The sequence below is a fragment of the Pseudopodoces humilis genome, chromosome 9, assembly GCF_049639895.1.
Source record: "Pseudopodoces humilis isolate 2021_Gansu_Grassland_sample_001 chromosome 9, ASM4963989v1, whole genome shotgun sequence".
NCBI classification, from domain to species: domain Eukaryota; kingdom Metazoa; phylum Chordata; class Aves; order Passeriformes; family Paridae; genus Pseudopodoces; species Pseudopodoces humilis.
In genome coordinates this window covers 3,214,852-3,232,720 of record NC_142208.1, presented here as the reverse complement: position 1 = coordinate 3,232,720, position 17,869 = coordinate 3,214,852, and the positions used below count along the sequence as shown (strand labels likewise).

Below are 17,869 nucleotides of genomic sequence, written 5' to 3'. Positions count from 1 at the left end.
GGGGTGCAAAGAAATCCTTGTTTCTGGCTCCCAGGCCATGCAGCTATGTTTACACTACTGCCTAACACGCTCTAGAGTCTGCTCTCTCACAGACACCAGGTTGGGAAAAACTCTTCCCCTCTGCAATAACATGTAGGACAGACTTTGGAACTTCTTTACTGTAAAATAGCAAATACCAGAAATGTGCTTCTTCCTGGAAGCAAAGCAGACTTTATCTCAGTAGGTTCCTCCATGATTCTTAAGATGCCACACTACCATTTTCCAGCACATTTCTAGCTGCTCCTACTTACTTACCCAGCAATATCCAGTGGAAATTTGGGGGAGAAAAAAATGACTGCAGACTGTTCCATAATTAAAAAATAATCTGGTTATGGATGCCAGCAATTTTTCATACAAAAAATGGCTTGGAATGTGATATGCCAATCAAAATTAGCATTTAGATATGACACGTTGCCCCACTCCATCCCACTCCTGGCCATCAACTCTGTTAGAGGTCCTTGTTCCCACTACACTTTTCCTGATGGCTGCATTCCACTCCGGGGGTAAAGGTTGCCTGTAAGCACTTTAAACAGTATGTGAAATGCTTTGTTTATCCAAAAATATTTTAGCTCTGAGAAACATTAAAGCAAGATGTAGATTTCAGCATTTGCACAGCAAAGAACTGCAACTCCTACAGATACTGCCAGAAACTTTTTTCCTTAAGGCTTTCCAGCTATGAAAGACTATTTTACTAAAGCAAAGCTGCAAACAAAAAGTGTAATCTCTTAGTAATGGGCAGCAAAGGGTTATTACAGCAAGGCTGAGGATGAAGCAAGGCTGTCATTTCTGTCTAGCTCACTTTTTTCAGAGCACATAATTGATCAAGCAGTAGGAAAAACCTTACGGGGTCTTCCCAGTAAGCAGCTCCAGGAAACCACTATCAAAATCATTTCCCTGCAGCCTGGCCCACGATTTCCCTTGCAGGAGAGTGAAATCCAGCCAGCCTGCAGATCACCGGCTGTCCTCTAGTCTTAAAATAGTCATACCCACCTTAAAATACAACTTTGCCCCAAGCACTCAGCAAGGCTGTTGTCTAACACAAGAGGAATCAACCACAGTGGTCACCAGAGGCAAAAGCACGACAGTCAAACAACAATCACAATTCAGCTCATCCCAGTTATCCTAGGGGAACAGGACTGGAAGACAGGAATATTAAGAATGTTATTGCCTAAAAGCAGCGAAGCAGCCGCTCATTTTCCAGCTCAAAGCTCTTCTCATTTAAAAGCTGCTGTAGACACGATCCCTGATTCAGCAGAAGAAATAAAATGTGCTGGACCCTGCTGCCAAGGCCAGGCTACTGAGCCTGGGGAATTCTTTTGGAGAGGGCAGGGGACAGTTATCTCCTACTCTACTGGTTCTGGAGCAGTTATCAATTCATGCATTTCCTCATGCTGTCTCCTTATCAGTATCTACAGGCTCACCATCCCAGAGCTCCAGGTCCATGTTTTTCTTGGGATATGGTTTTGTGGTCCTCACCCTGCCAGGGAATTCCCAACCACCAGCTGGTTCTGCACCAGTTCCTTACATCCATAAACTGCCTAATTAATCGATGAACTTATCTCCGTCTACCGCAAAAGTAGAATTAACCAAGTATAAACAGAAAGAAACCCCACATGGACCTTCACTTACTCCTACTGTCTTCCAAGCTGGAATTTGCCTGGTGTGATTTTAAACTAGGCTTTATTTCCCATTCTTTTCTTACACCTGGGAGAAAAGCAGTTACACCCGGCATGCTAAGTGCCAAAATTACCTGGTTTGCCTAAATGCAACAACATCAACCCAACTGCAGCACTTCCTGAGGTACAGACTACAAAATCAGGAAGTCGCACAAGATCCTCAAGGCTTAGTTTAAGGGAAATTTTAAAAGGAGGGGAAAGAACTGTCCTACACCTCTGAGAGCACTGGAGGGGCAGAAAGGCAGGCTTGTCATCAAAAGGCTCACACAGCACCACCAGGTTTCACAAGGCCCCATCACCTTTAAAAAGGAGATCCCTCTCCCTCTTTGTCCAAATACACTTTCCAGACCCGTGGAGAGAGAATGCCTAATTCTGAAACACACAAGTCATCATTCAAGAAGCACCAGAGCTGAGGCCAGTTGCCAGCTGAAACAGAGATTTCCATCCTTGCTGCCAAAGCACAAAGAGCAACAGGCAAAGCTGTGCCCTGTACCGATGAATTTAACGTCAACACTGAAGTAGACAAAGAGGTTGGAACACAAAAGTGACCTTCAGGCCTTGCTGTCCACTCTATTTCTTCTCCAAACACCAGTGAAATGACACAACTGTCCCAGTTAGTCCAAGGAAGTCATCAATCTACCACAAGCAGAGCAAACCCCACTGCAGTGCCCTTTGAGGGGTTTCAATTGGTGACAGAGCAGTTTATGGCCATCTCACCCGAGACCTTTCCAAGCCACTGCAGAGCATGGCAGCACAGCAAATAAATGTGTTCCCCTCCCTTTCAGAGATTTACAAGGGTTATCCTCACCTCAGGAAAACTGTAACAACCTTTTTGCCTACTCCAAATCCTGGTTGTTTTTTTTTTTTTTCGTTTGAGGTCTGGATTAACAGCAGGCCAGAGAGCAGAAGAACATAAACTTAGTCCCAGCTGGGTGATGACAGCCTGTGCTGCTCAGCCCCAGCTGGAGTTCCCTGACCAGCAGAAAGTCTTTCAGCACAGGGCACACTCAGAGCAATAAAACCTGAAATCAGCAGTGCTGTCTCATTTCCTGCTTCTCTGCACAACACAATTTATTTTTAAGTCATAACCCCTGATGCAGGATGGAAAGAAAGGATGGGCACAGGCACAACAGCTGCAAGAAAACTTGGGAACACCAAGAATGAGACATTTCCACTTCATGTTTTATTAGAACAGCTACACCTTCACCTCACACTTAGTATTTCTGGAGCCAAGATATGTACTGGCACATCCATGTCACCTTCTCATGTGGCTTCCCAGCAGGCAAAAGCTGCTTACAGAGCCTGGCACCATCCTAAAACCTGTGCCAGGGGAGGGTCAGGTTGGACATTAGGGGGAATTTCTTCTTGGAAAGTGTGGGCAGGGAGGTCACTCCAGGCTGGTGACAAGGTCAGGAGTGGGCACAACTTGGACTCCCATGGTCTGGGAGGTGTTTTCAAACCTAAATGCATTGTGAACTACAGCAAATGGTACTCTTTTGTCTCTTGCTTCACAGGGAAAGAACAGGATTGAACAAACTGGGTCAGGTATGGGGAAGGAATATTGAGCAGGTGACTCCTGAGTGGTGGCTGAGCAAAGAAATCTCTGCTATGAGAACGCAGAAGTCAGTGAAATTCCTTTCCAAGTTACTCGAACCAAAGGCAATAACCAAATCCAGAACACCACAGGTATGCATCAGAGCAAGAGTTCCACAGCGAGACCTGGGCAGCAAGTCCTGCACAAGGCAGGAAAGCAAAGCTAAGGAAAAATCAGCAAACTGGCCATTACCAAGCACACCTCTTCCTGAAGCAGCTCCTCTTGCTGGAGAGCCCATTTTCACCTCAGACAGCAAGCAAGGAAGGGATGCACACCTAGAAGAGCCTTCACCAGCCTGAAGCTCTGCTGCACTTCTTTCCTCCCCTCTCACAGCAAGGTTTTCTGGTTTCTTAAACGTATCAAGCACGTCTCACAAACCTCTCACAGCCACTTAAAGCCAGGGGTTAAGTGCAGCTGAAGTGAGGCAGCATTTCTCCTGTTGCATTTAAATTGTCTGACGTGTTGTTTTTTCCCATTCTGATGTTCCCCATCAGAGGGAAGCAGGAGGGAGCTGGCAGGCAACATGTGCAGGTTCTGGCACAGAAACCAATCCACACTTGCCCTCTGGGAGCACTGAACTCCAGGGTGGGTCTGCAGAGGTGACTCGGCTAGGGCGCAGCCTGCTCCCAAATTCCACAAACAGAGCCTGTTCCCTGGCTGTCCAGAGGCATCCATCTGCTCTCCATGTGCTGGGAGTGTTTTATTCCCTCGTGCCTGTAAAACACTGCAGGTGAGCAGCAAAGCTCCTGCCAGAATATCGTGCTCAGACCTCAAACTCCCAGTGAGGCTTTGCCCTCAGCTGCCCCACACATCAAATTCAGCAGGAACCTTTATCTCCTGACACTGACTTGAGTGTCCTGGGAAAAGAGATTCTTCTGGCCACTGCAAAGAAATAAATGAGCCACCTGCACACAAACACACTGAGGGCAAGGAATTCAAGCTGGGTTTGTGCTTGACTCATTTGCTCCATTTGAAGTTACAAGATGACACCTGTGACAATCAGGTCACACATTAAACAATGTGTGTTTAATTAGTCTGGAAAGCAGCTATGAGAGTAGCAATTGCTCTGTGTTGACCACCCATACATCCCCAGTCTGATGCAAAAGACCCCTAAATCTCAGGAAGAGATTTTAAACAGGCTTAACACCAACATTAACAAGTGGCAGATGACTTGCTAGAGTTGAGAGGTCATCCCTGAGGGAAAACAGCACAATGTGTCCATAAATAAACTAACTCAACAAAACAAGTACAGCTGAGCCCTAAGGAAGCAAAATAAATTCAATAAATTGAAACTCCCAGCTACAGAAGTTATGTCAGCTTTCAGAGGTTCCCATAACTTGCAGCAGAAATTTGTTTCACGTGCTGAAAGTTCTTTACCCTCTGTCTTGGCCTCAAAGCCATCAACTTGGAGAAGGAATTTAACTTGGAAAAGGTATTCTCTGGACAACACACCCCTGCTAGGCTACAGTAATTGCTTTTTAATCTTGCTTCTTCCAGGCATTGCTACAACAATCCTTCTGTGCAGGTAAACTAATGGTAAGGATTGGTCATTTCCCAGGCTTTGATGGGTATACAGGTAGAAATTCCATATAAAAAATATATCCTTTCAGAGTTAGCTTTGGAAAGTGCTCTGTTAGCTCAGGCTCTGCCTTCTTCATGGAAAAAGCCCTTTGGGACAGGCAAACCTGGCCATGCACACTCAGCATGAGATCTGGCACCTGGCAAAGTCCTGTTGGCTATTCTGCAGCGGGTGCTTGGCTGGAATTCCACCGCTTTCCTGGAATTCCACGGATTTCCCCCCATGGAAGCAATAGCTCAATCCTGACAACTGCAATTAGGGAACACACACCTTCACTTTGAACAGAATCAGATTGTGATTTAACTCTGACCCCTTCAGTCCTATCTATTCCCTCTCAGCATCCTCCCATTCCCACCACCCCACCCCAACTTTCACACTTGGTTTTGCAGTGGTTTTGGTATTTCAGCAGGAGCTGCCTTCCCCTTCTCCTCCTGAAAGTTCCTGTGGTAAACTTTGACACCCAGTTACCAAACTGTGGCTTTTGAAAGACACACAAATTCCCTGAAGAAACCAAAATACTGGATTGGAACAGAGGGAGGCAATTCCCTGCTGTGGCCTGCTCCTGTTAAAAATACCGAGCTGGGAGTCTGAAGGCTGCACCTGCACAGATGTGAGGGATTAATAATCTCTTCCAAAGGAGTCTTGTGAACAAGGAAAACATAACTGCCTTTTGCACTACTTCCCTTTTTGAAAGGCCATTTCCTGCAAAGCATCCTTTACTCAAGTTTTCCATTAGCTCTGTAAACACCCAACAGCCTCTTCCAGCTTCAACAGTTCCTCAGATGATTTATGAAAAGTGCAAAACCACTACATTGGCAGGAAAGAGAAAAACCGAGCTTCACAAATGTATTTGCAAATCTGACCTGAACAAAGCAACATATTTTAGCTAAAAATTAACAGAAAATAGGGTGGGAAATTGAGCTAAATCTTCCATAAAATGGGAAAGTGCTGTTGGGGCTGCAGACAAATCCTGTGCTAAGAAGCAAGGAGTCACTTTCAGTAGAAAAGACCTTCCCTGGAATGCACAAACTCCTTATTCAAAAGGGTAACAGGAACATAACACCAAGAGGAGCACTGCATAAAAACACCAAAGTCATGACAATAAACAAACCCATTTGAAAATGGTTGTTTGTCCACATTTCTGTGGAACAGCCCAAACCAAGGATTGTCTGTTTTCAGCTCCCAACATAAGCAAGAAATCTAAGCTCCCTCGTCCTTAGAAATATCAGCAGTACAAGACATTCCATTTCTCAGCAAAAGAAACTTTTCTATTGCAGATTTGATGAGCCAGTTGGCCTCGGATCTGGCAAAAAATTTGGTTTCTGGATCCACCTCCCCAAAACTGGACACGCCTCAGGATCAGGAATCTGTTCCATCCCTCTAAGAGCCATCTGCAATTTCTTGGGGCTCTGGCCAAGCAATTAATTCCTCCTAATTACTGGAATGGGACCACCCCCGGCTGGAGTTTCAGCCAGCTCTCCCCTCCCTGCCCTGCCCTTGGGGGGGATGCTGATCCCTGACTCCAGCCTCAGGAAAAGCAGACCTTGGAAATGGGATCCTGGCTGCACTTCTGGATGTAAACATGCAGGGGGATGTCCTGCAGGGCAAGCAGGTCACAGGGACCCAGCACAGTGACACCTGTGACCTGGGCGGGAGCAGCACTGGGATGCCTCCAGTTCTATGCTGGCTCATCACAGCCAGCTTGGGGAGAAGCCAGACACGTCCTGTGACAACCAGCAGGATGAGGATCCTCCCTGCTCTCCCTTGCAGGTCTGCTCAGTGTCTTGGTTCTTAAGTGAAGGGGAAGGAAGCGTGGCAAAGCATCCTCCCAATCCCCACAGCTCCACACCTGGAGAGGTGTCCCAGTCCCCACAATCCTAAACTTTGAGGGGTGTCCCTGTTCCCCACAACCCACACTTGGAGGGGTGACCCAGTATTCCTTGGAAGACTGTCCCAATCCCCACAATCCTGCATTTTGAGGGGTGTCCCAATGCCCACAGTCCTGCACTTAGAGGGGTGTCCCTGTCCCCTACAACCCTGCACTTGGAAGTTTGCTCAACAGCCTGACACGGGAAAGGATGAATAACAACCTGAATGACACAACCCAGCTGCAAAAAGAGGAGCTGACGTCCCAAAAGTAGGAGAAAATTCTGCCCTCATCAGATACAGCCAGAGATCTTCCTACATAGATTTTCAGATGGACTGACACACGTTGCAAAAGAAGTTTAATTAAGGGAAAAATAAAATATTCTCCATAAACAGTAATACAAAAAGAAAAATCAACACAGCCCCTAAATTTCTGATGCTGACTTTACCAAGCCAGGCTTTGTTTCCTTCTTCAGAACATGAAAAATCCAGTTTATGTTTCAATGACTGAATCACCAATTGTTACAAACTATCTACACCACTTTCATCCCCTCCCTGAAGTTTCTAGGAAATTCACTGTATCAGCACATGACAGGAGAATCCAAGTTTGACAACGCTTGCCAGAACAGTATTCCTGCATTTTGAGCACAGGGAACAGCACACACAAACAGGGTGGCTGACCTGGCAAAGGCAGCTGGTGTGGAAACGCCAAATTCCCCTCTACCTTACCAAAAACCCCAAATGCTGCGCAGGGGTTCCCAAAGCAAGGCAGGACGTGGGGCCCACAGGGCCTGTGGAGATGGGAATGGACAGGGGGAGATGGGAATGGACACCAGGATGTGGGAATGGACATGAGGAGGTGGCACTGGACACGAGGACATGGGAATGGACACAGAGGAACAGCGAGCAGACCAGTCCAGGGAAGGATTGCACCTAGAGGTGATTTCAAAGTGTCTGATTTTAGCTGCATTTCTGAGCCTTGCACAAACCTCCCTCACTCCAATGACAAGAGGCAGCACCAGAGGTGGCAAGCTGAACTTGGGAATATTTGCAAAGTCACGCTGAGAATGCTTCTATTAAATGCTGTGCTTAAAACTGTGTCGCTTTGCTGCACATCGGTACTTACACGGAGGAATTATTTAAGTACAGAGCTCTGTAAGCACCTAAGAAAGTGTCCAGATAAGGAATAGCTCTGCTCCTTCTCCTCTTCCCACTTGTCTGAGGCACTGCAGGAACGGTGCTGCCCTCACCCTGCCACTGTAAATCATAGCAATAAAAACCCCAATTAAAACCAGAAAGGTACTTTGCTCAAGACAATCAGGCAGGACAATCTGTCTTTTAAGGGCCGAACTTGAACACTTTATTTTTAAAAAGTACAGCCTAAATAAAATAAGTAGGTTATTAAGCATCCAGCAGTCCCTTCACATAAATGTCCATGGAGTAATTCACTGCTTTTATGAAAAAGGAAATGTTTTTAAAGCAGACCGGGAAAGGAAACAAATCCTCAGAACCAGAAGCCACTACAGAAACCACTCCTCTTTCTATTTATTTTAATTCTTCACCCACTTTTAAGGCTATAAAGACAGCAGGATCAGCATGTTCAGCTCTCCAAATTCTTCACGCTTCACTTTGCAGTGCCTGTGGAAATAAATGGACTTTTCCTCCCTTCCAGCTGAAGTTTGTGGGGCCTCTTCCATGACCATCAACAACACAAAGACAAAAGGGTGCAAGAACTCCACACCACCATTCTGCCCTCAAGCATTGCTCCAGCACCCCCAAATCCAGCAATCCCAGGCAAAGAGACTCCAGCACCCCCAGATCCAGCAATCCCAGGCAAAGAGACTCCAGCACCCCCAAAACCAGCAATCCCAGGCAAAGAGACTCCAGCACCCCCAGATCCAGCAATCCCAGGCAAAGAGACTCCACGATGCCAGAGTACTTCTTTCCAACATTGAGTAGCACTAACTGAACAGGGAACAGTCTGGTGTGCAAATGTTACACTGAAATACACCCCACAAGCTGCACTGGGCTCTGTCCCAACTATCCTAATTCAGGACAGTACTGGGAAGCAAGCAAGCCTGAGCATTTCCAGCTGTCTGCACACATCCTGTCACTGCACTGGCTACTCACCACCAGCAAGTCTCCTCCTGTTACTTCCAAAAGCAAGACCCACTTCAGTTCAGTCTCCTGCAGACCCTCAGCTGCCTCTCATTTTTAAATAAAAATAAAACTCATCAATACGTCAGTCCCAAACAAAGTTTGTTGACACAGCTGACAGAGTCACTGCAGTACTTACTCCACTTCAGGGGTGCAGAAAATATCATTAATGCTTTGCATGACCCAGACCTGAAAGAAGCCCGTTATTCCCTGTGCTGCTGTTTCCCTCAGTGTTATTTCCCTCTTGATAAGGCCCCACCCTGCCAGTCAAACCACAAAGCATGTCTCCAAAACCTCATGGAACACCCTTTAACACTGGAAACTGGGAATACATAGACAAGGTGAAGGAAGAAAAAACAGAGCTTTGACAACCAAGAATTGAAGCAGCCCAGAAAGCTCACTTTGAACAGATGTACCCCAACCTTGGGTTTCTCTGGGAACGAAATCTGAACCTGAAAGCGGGGATTCAGTGATAGGGATCAGAGGTTACAGCTCTGAGGTGCTCACTCCTGCCCTGGCTGCCAGGGTGGGGAGCCCCTGCCTGCCACAAGCCACCCTGCCACCACAACCACTCCCTCACAGAGGAACACACTGGCAACAATCATACTGGGAAATTCAACCAGCTCTTTTCCAGTGAACACAGAATGCTGGAATGGCTCCATACCGAGTTGGAAGGAATCTTCAAGCTCATCTCTGATGAGTTTTGCACGCACAGTGAAGACACAGTTTGGAATCTGCACCTTGCAAAGGCTGGGAGCTCGTGTCCCCACATCTGTCAGGAACACATGTCCAAGCCCCCTCTGCAAGGGGTCAGAGTGTCTCTGCACAAATACAAAGCTCCCACCCCATAACACTCGTGCTGAAAAGTGCAGCAAGACAGAGGAAGGCAAAGCTTTATCCACATCACAATTTCTGGGAAGCTTAGAGCACAAGGGCCAAGTGCTCCCTGGGTTATTATCCCATGCCTGGGTTATTATCCAATCTTCATATAAACACAAGTCATTAATCTATTAGCATGACATCACATCCTGCAGGCCGAATTTCAACACACAGCCATAACAGTGGAACCACGTGAAGAAATACAGCATTCCCTAGGATTTCTAGTCTGCTTTCCAACCTTTTACCTTGGAAAGACCAAAATGGATGTTCTGGATGTGGGAACAAGACCTCCAGGGAGTTAACAAGCAAAAGACAAAACAATCTATTAAGTCAACCAACATTCTGTAGAGTGGACAATTATTTTAAATATCTCCTCATATCCAACTACAAATGGGCAGCATTAAAGCACAATTACAGTGTGAGGGGGATTATAAAGTTAAGAGGTTAAAGGAGATTGTTTGCATTAAGTACAATATTAGCAAAGGAGAAATCTAACAGGAAGAATCATAAAAGGATTTTAGACTGGCAGCCACTCAATAAAGTGGCCAAGGGAAGTTCCCTGTAGACAGTTATAAATGATGCTGCTCAATTCACTTGTGCCCTGATGGACCATGAGTTAAGGAGCAGCAGTTAGACGTTAAGACAGTGAAGGAATAGTTCATTAAGAACATCATCTCAGCTGGCCAGGCACAGAGAAGAAGACAGCTAACGGCCTTTAGTGCATCAATCTGTGCACCTGTATCCAATATCAGCTGGGTCTCAGGTTCCTCCCTCTCCTCCCCTGGCACTGAATCAAGCTCGCAGGGTATCTCCCCACACCAGGTGGGAACCCCTCTACCCAAAGCAGCCCATCTCCTTCCTTGGACATTTTCAAACCCCAGCAGGACCCTGAAAAACCTGACACTTCTTTGGGGTTAGTCTTCCTCACAGGAGGAAGTAATGTAGATTTACCTGTGATTGTCATCTCCACAAGTATCCTCCCAGTCACTTACACTTGCTGAACCCATGGCTGAACTCTAGCATTCCCTCTCAAAAACATGATTCTTGGATACAAGACACATGGCTGGATGGGTCTGTGTCTTCTCAGCACAGACACTCATTTTCTTGCAAGCAAAGGAATGCTGAACAAACCATCAGAACTCAAATAATCCCCTTCTAATAAATGTGCTTAGGGCCCTGTTTTTGTTTTTGAAATGGCCTTTGATAACCCATCTATTTATCTTTTGAAAGGGAGAAAAAATGAATTAGGAAATTGCACAGGCAGAAAAACAAAGTCAATATCTGACAAAGAGTTTTGTTAATTTGTGGGTAATTGTTCATTACTGCAAAATAAGGTTTTTGCAGTGCTTAATGGAGAATAGATAAGAACCCCCAGCCCATTACTGAGTATTACTTTTGGCAAAGGCAAGCTTCTCCCAGGGTGGAGAGCCTCCATAAAACCATAATTCCATTAAATATGGATCCTGACATCCCAAAAGTACCCAGGGGAAAGGAACAACATGTTCTGTTGAGTCATTTAGCAGGGATCTTCACATTCTTGCACTCACCCTTTTCTGTCCACTCTTGCTTTGTTCAGAGCTCTGCTTTGGGCGTCACCTCCCCACCACTGCCTCTTCTGAGCACCCCAAACCTCAGCACTTTGGAACATGGGTGTTCCTCTCCCTTCCCTCCAAGTCTGGTTTACTTTCTTATTCCACTAAAAATGTATTCCCCAGACATTCAACATCCACAGGCCATTGGCACCCCCTGCAAGGGGCAAAGCTCACCCTGAGCTCCCCAATCACCCCAAAGTGCTAGATTTTCCCTCCCAGTTAAAGCAAGTGGGTTTTCAGCCCTGATGCACCACAGAATCCCAGAATGGTTTGGGTTGGAAGGGACCTTAAAACTCAATCCATTCCACACCATGCCATGGGCAGGGACATCTTCCACTATCCCAGGTTGATCCAAGCTCTGTCCAACCTGGCCTTGGACACTTCCAGGGAGGGGGCAGCCACAGATTTTGTGGCAGCCAGCACTGAAGGAGGACACCCTGGAGTGCTGTCTCAGAGAAGGCTCCGGGAGCAGCTCACCACTCTCATGCCCAAGCAGGTAGTCTGGCAGCAATCGCTCTCAAGGCACTTTCAAGGTCTTTTTCATCATTCTAACAGCAGAGACATTTTTAAGCCTTTCAAATAGCTTTGAATTAACTTTCCTGACAAAGTTTTCCAGAGCAATATAACCTGACTACGTAAAGCTCCATGCAGGGACACACAGAAGACAAAGAGCAGACCTGAGAGCGGAGGAGACGCTCGATTTAGATGGAGCTGTTTCATTACTATGTAGATTCAAAGCCATTCCTGCAGTTACTGAAGCACTACCCCAGCCCTCCTAGCAAGCAAAAATCCATTTTGTGTACAAATAGGGCTTTTACAGCTTTGGCACAGTGCTTGACTGCAGAGTCAAACTTTTCAATGCCTGATAAAATTTTACTTGAAAGTGGCAGGAGAGCTCATGCCAGGAGCCTGCATGAAATGCCAGCTCAGTGGCAGAAGGTCAAAGCCTGGTATCAGGAGATTTAATGGAAGTGTTTCCAGACAAACTTCTTAAAAGCACTGGGCTATCTAGGGAGACACAGATTTACACCGCTTGGAAAGCCAAGGACCAGTCTTTATGACTCTTCTCCAATCAAGGGTAATTTCTTTAACACTTTAACACTCACAAAAAGCACAGCAGTAAGGTGTCCTTTCCTGTGTCTATCCAATCATTGGCTGGTATTTGGCTGAAGTTAAGAATAAAGAACTGTTTAATGCCACAGTTTTTGTTTTACAAAAAAGCCCCCAAAGCAATAACAACAAAATCCCCTACAGAAAACATCAACCGAACAAAAAATACCCCAAACAACCCCCAGCCCCTCTCAGAACAACGAACTCTCAGGTGCAGAAGTTGCTAATGTCCTGAATAAAAAACCCAGAAGACAGACACAGACAACTGAGTTTGAAGACCAACAGCCCAAACAATTAACGTTTCTCCAGCAGTGCCTAAAACTATGGCTGGAGAAGCAGAAATTTAAATTGAGCTGAAAGGCTCTATAATCTTTACCATTTTTACAGAAGTATTTAAGGTTAAGTTGGTGTCAACAATGACCCTGAGCAGATGTCAAGCATTAAGACTTTCAACATAGTGGATTTTGCCAGCTGTCACCACGTTGTAATGTACAAAGGGACAGTAAAACCCCACCAAACCCTGATCTGTCTGCTCAGGGTCTCCCCTTCCATCTACACAAATGCACTGTTGGATTCACTCACAAGAGCAGATTTGCAAGTGCTCCTCCAACTCTCCCATTAAAGCATCTCAATTGTCTGACTCTGCCATTTTAACAATTTCAAGTATAAGACTTTAAATTCAATTAGCACAAATCTCAGTGCTCCAAACATTAAATTTGCAAGTGACATTTAGTGGCATTCAACACACACGGAGCTAAGCTAATACACTAATGGACCAGCAAGGGAAACTGTAAAACACTCCCAATTGCAATACTCTTTTTTAGTAAAGGAAATTAAAGAGGTAGGCTGCAGTGGACAGGAGGAAATGACAGCTATTAAAAATCCTTCTTAAGCCAAGGCTGCAAAAGCTCTCCTCTCCAGATCCACCTGTTCAGAAAGGGGCAATTTTAAGGCTCTTTTAGTCCTTAAGACAGGATTTACCCTGGTTTTACTTCTGTTTCTTCCTACTTTTTCTGATGAAGGCTTAGACAATGCAACCCCACTGTGTGTTGCTCTCCAGACACAGAGAGCAGGGATAAAATCCCCAAGTTTTGTCCCACACAGCTAATAAGGATGTGACAGTGCCCACAGCACCCCAAAAAGCCAGTCCAGCAAAGCCACCTGAGGAATTCTGCTACCACACCTGTGCCTCACCCAGCTTGCTAAGGAAGATGCCAGTTTTCCTGCACTAGAAAAACCCAAAGCTACCGGACTTCAGAGATTCCTTGAAGTCCTTTTTTTTTCCCAACTGGCAAAATGCTTTGCCTTAATCCCATTTAAACAGAAAAAGCTACCTTCAAGCAGTTTCAAAATCAGGGAGACAGAAGGCAGACCAGGCTGGGAAGTCAAGGAGAAAAAAAGTTGTTAGAGTCATGACTCTAAGCAGAGGGAGCTTTATTTTGTTGTGCATTTAAATCTAAGCAAATTAGCACAAGCAAAATCTACAGAAGATGCTTTCCCAATAAGTATTTATTAGTGGTTTTCTTTGATTATGTATGTGTAGTTGGACAGCAGAGCAGGACTGCAGCAGCACAGGAAGAAAACATCAACAGGACATCTGTCCCACTCTAGATTTGCTCCCCTGATTTGGATGAGTCAACTGTAAAGCTCAGCAACAGCAGTAACTGCATTTCTTTAAGAAACATGTGACAGTCTCCAAAATTAAGTTTTCTTTTCTCTTTCCAGCTCTTGATCAAGGACTATCAGAACAAAGCTCATGGGTTACTTTCAAAAATTTGGGGTTTTTTTTCTCCCCTCAACTACAACACCACATTTGATAAGATCAGAAACAATGCAGACAAATATTTTAGAGATGTTTAAATCAGAGGATCCCAGAATGGTTTGGGCTGGAAGGCACCTCAAAGACCATCTCTTTCCACCCCACTGCCATGGGCAGGGACACCTTCCACCAAGCCACACCTGCACCAAACACTGCCTCTGCTAAGCAGATTTTTTCAAAATAATAAAATAAGACTAGGATTAAATCAAAATCATCCCCAAAAGCCAGTAGGTTTCACATGTTCCTCAGTCTTCTGCATTTCCCCCAGCATTTTGGGGAAGGAGGGGGACAGGACTTAATTATTAACTTAGTGATGTCACACCACACACTTTGGGAATTCAAGCTGGATTAAAAGCTGCAGATTCCATGCAGAACAGCAGCCCTCCAGAGGGCCCCTGCCCCTCTCTGTGTGCTGGTGCCTGGCACCCAAAAGGCCTCCAAGGACACCAAAATCCTTTGGAAAGAACTGACAGTACATGGGAGCTCAGTTTGTGACCATCAGATCCAAGAAACCTCTAAAAAACTCAGATTTTTGAGCTCATTTTAAGCTCACCTCTACTTCAGAGCACTTTCTCCCCGTACAGCTGGGTTTGATGTGCTGCACTTGAATCATGACTGAAATAGCATTCAGGTGCTCTGCTCCACTTCAGCAAAGAACAGCCTGGACCTACCTGGCTGGGCAGCCTTAGAAAATCCTTTCTGCCCTGCACAAGTCCCTGCAAACCACCCCAGGAAACAGGGACCAGGTGCCATGTCCAACAAAAGCAGCCTTCAGGCCTGTGTGCAGCACTCCTTCGCTTTTTGATGATGCTATATGGATTTATTCTATTACTCAAACAGGCCCTTTCCCCAGCATGGGTCTGGATTATTTTTGAGCATTTTTTTTTTTTCCACAGGATGTCCTGCTGCCCCAATTAAAAAGCCTTTAATTCCGCAACCATTCCTTACGGCCAGGCTGAAATTGCTTTTAAATCCGAGTAAGTCCCAGGCCACCCATATTTAGTGCACCAATTAACCAACGTTGAGCGATGCAGAGAGGCAGCAACCAGAAGAAGGAAGAATTTTTAAGTCACCATCACCCATAATGCACGGGTTCAGTTCAAGGGAACTCAAGAATTATCTAACTAAAAGTAGCACCTATTCAAGCTTGATCAGTGTTGAGAGAAGCAATGAGATCCATGGAAAACAACAAATCACTTCCTTTTAAGCATTAATTCTGAGCAGTCAAATAACATTCATAATACCTCCAAGTCCTGAAAAATCATCCACCTACTTGGATTTATTAAATTTGTAAGTGTCACATTAAAAGCTAATTAACATGTTCTCAGGTTGATAATGTGGAAGGAGAAAGAAGCGTAATAATTTGGGAATCACCATTTGTTGCACAGATCACAAACGCAGTCTAAAGGCATCTGAGCCGAATTTAGTTCTGCTCCACATGCCCAAAAACTCAGAAAGATCACAGCAATCTCTCTGGATTTAGAGGGGGTTTACTACCCATACGATAAAAGCAGCCTTTACCTTTTGTCTGCCACCAGCCAGGGAGACTGCCCTCTCTTTCCAGACTCTGAACAACTTCACAAAGCTGGAGCAATTTTAGCACCCACAAAATATGACACAAAACAAACCAGAACGCAACTCCAATACAACATCCACTCCCCAAAAAAACGCAGCCAAGCCCAATCCCACCAAGATCCACAGCACCACTTCCACTGACTTCAGCCAGGCGTTTTGTACTGGTTCTGTGTTTTGCACTGGTTCACAGCTGGGCACAGAAGCCAGCAAGAAAGCATTTTCAGCCACGTGGGAAAAGGGAGTCTGAAGACATCACTACAAATCCTGCTGTCACACCAGGCTGCACCATCAGCCAAAGTGACACGAGGACATTCATCGACATCCCAGTGCTGCTCTGCTAGGAGAGGCTGCCTGCATCAGCAAGCTTCAGCAGCACCATGTCAATATGGCAGAGCTCCCATTTTTTACAAATAATAATCTTTTTCTCTCTCTTCCCATCTTCTCTCCGTGTATTTATGGTGCCTTGAAGGCACCGAGGCACTCTTTAATGAGGTTTTCACACAAGACAGAATAAATTAGAAACCTTGATCAAAACAGGGCCTCCAGGAGGAACACAGTACAAAGACAGCCCCATGCCTTATACACCCTGAAAAAATCCAAATACTGCAGCCGGGCAATCAGCAAGCCATTCCACAAGCAAACAGGGAGCACACCCTCCTGCCAGGATGCCCGTGGTGGCGAGGTCTCTCCTTTTCACCCTCGTTCTGCTCCCCAGCCCCTTCGTCCCCAAGAGGGGGACAAAGCCATCACCCCCTTGCCACGCCACAGACCTCAGCCCCAGCGAGGCAGCACAGCCCCAACATCACTGCTACAGCCCTCCATGGGATGGGATGGGATGGGTCTGCTCCCGTTCACAGCAGATGCGTCCAGCTTCCTTTGGAGCAGGGAGCATCCTGCCTTCCCATCCCAGCAGAGGAACTGGAGCCCCCAGGCTGAGGGGAGCGGGCTCACCCCCGCACTCCCACCTGAGCTAAGGGGACCAGATGTGCCCACAGAGCCTCGGGGGCAGAAAGGACCAGACCCGCCGCTCCAACACCCTGCGGAGGAGAGGACAGACCACAGCAGGCTGAGGGGAACCGAGCCTCTCCTGGGTCCTGGGGCTGAGGGGCTGCAACCCCCCGAGCTGGGGGTCCAGAGCTCCCCCAGTACCACCTGCACCCCCCGAGCTCGGGCTCCCAGAGCTCCCCCGGGACCAGCTGCAGCCCCCGAGCTCGGGCTCCCGGGTAGCCCAGGGCTGCAGCCCCCCGAACTGGGGATGCAGAGCTCACCCGGCTAGAGCACAGAGCTCCCGCGGGCTCCCACGGCCGCAGCCCCCGAGCTGCGGGTCCCAGAGCTCCCCAGGGCTGAGCAGACCGCGCCTTCCCGGTGCCCCCGGGGACTGAGGGGCCCAGATCCGCCCGTGCTGCGGGACCGAAGCTCTGTCAGACCCCCGAGCTGAGCAGCCCGAAGCCCCCTCGGAGCCTCCGGTGCTGCGGGGGCCGGAGCTCTCCTCGCATCCCCCGGGGCTGCGGGGGCCGCCGCCTGGATGAGGAGCCGGAACCCCCTGGGGCACGTCCCTGCCGGGGCGGCGGCGGCCGCCGCGCCCCCGCTGTCACCGCCGGTGTCCCGTCCCGCCGCCACCCCCGGGCCTGCGCTGAGCCGGAGGCCGCTGGGTCGCCGCTCACTCACCGTGCGGAGCCGCGGCTCGGTGCGGGCCGGGTGGGTGCGGCCGCCGGGCGGGTCCGCGGGCGCTGCGGCGACTCCAGCCCGCTCCCCGTGTCCCGTTTCCAGTACCCCGTTCCCGTGTCCCGTGTCCCGTGCGGCGGCCGCGGGCGGGGCGGGGGCACCGCGCGCCACGTGACCGCCGTGTCATCCCGGCCGCCATCTTGTGCCCGTCCCTCCCTGCCGGGGAGCGCTGCGCCTCAACATTCCCATTCCCGTTCCCATTCCCATTGCCAGAGGGATCCACAGCCCCCCGCTGCCCAGCACAGCCTGGGGTGCGCA

General features: G+C 47.6%; 1 protein-coding gene across 2 annotated transcripts in view; it reads right to left on the bottom strand.

The window, feature by feature from the left end:
* The window catches only part of SGMS1 (sphingomyelin synthase 1), an 87,910-nt gene extending 70,243 nt beyond the window's left edge, over positions 1-17,667 (bottom strand). Inside the window, exon 1 of one of the 2 annotated variants that reach the window (XM_014259496.2) lies at positions 17,555-17,667. The gene's annotated coding sequence lies outside the window, so the exon portion shown is untranslated. The remainder of the gene's footprint in view (positions 1-17,554) is intronic. The other variant, XM_014259497.2, reaches the window with a different exon arrangement.
* Between the last annotated feature and the right edge of the window lie 202 nt (positions 17,668-17,869).